Source organism: Octopus bimaculoides, chromosome 4, assembly GCF_001194135.2.
Source record: "Octopus bimaculoides isolate UCB-OBI-ISO-001 chromosome 4, ASM119413v2, whole genome shotgun sequence".
NCBI lineage: Eukaryota > Metazoa > Mollusca > Cephalopoda > Octopoda > Octopodidae > Octopus > Octopus bimaculoides.
In genome coordinates, this window is record NC_068984.1 from 12,498,786 (window position 1) to 12,499,648 (window position 863).

Genomic DNA, 863 nt, shown 5'->3' on the forward strand with positions numbered 1-863 from the left:
TACACACACACATATATGTATATATCTGCTGCATAAATGCATGTATATCATACACACACACATATATATATATTATTTTATTTAAAAGAGTTCCAACCCTGTCTGTTTTTTATGTTTTATTTATATTCTTGTAAAATTAATGTGGGATATAGAATATGAAATATATAATATATAATATAAAAATGGATGGTACAATGAAATGAAGTATTGAATGTCTTATTGAATATATGAAATATGTCTTATTGAATATATGAAATATTGAGTGTTCAATATAAAGAATTAAATATATAAAGGCGAATACGTATTTTCATACCTTGTGGTATTTCTCATGGCCTACGTCTGACAGACTGTTACTAGACTGGGTTGAGTATTTCCTGGAGAACACAGCATGTCGTGGTTGGTGGAATCCATTCAAGCTCAGCAAAAGTCATCAGTCGTGTTCCTCAGGGGACTGTCTTGGGCTCGCTTCTGTTTATTGTCTATATAGACGACGTTTGAAGCGTCATAAAACACAGCAAAGGGAAAATATTCACCGATGACTCCAAGCTCCAGAAAATTATCAACGGAGAAGTCCGAATTGAACTCCAGTCAATGAGCAGACAGAAACAAAATGCAATTAAACGAGGGAAAATTTGATCTGATGCATTTTGGAAGAAAGACTATGCTAAAACAACCATATTCTCTTCCTTCAGGAGAACCACTCACAGCATCTAATAATATTAGAGACATCAATTTCAGCTGGAGTGCTCACATCAACAATAAAGTCGATATAGATCGTAGAATGAGCTCCTGAAACCCAAGGACCTTCCGGTTCAGAGAACAAGGTGTCATCATTCCGCTTTTCTCCTCCTTTGTACAGCCAC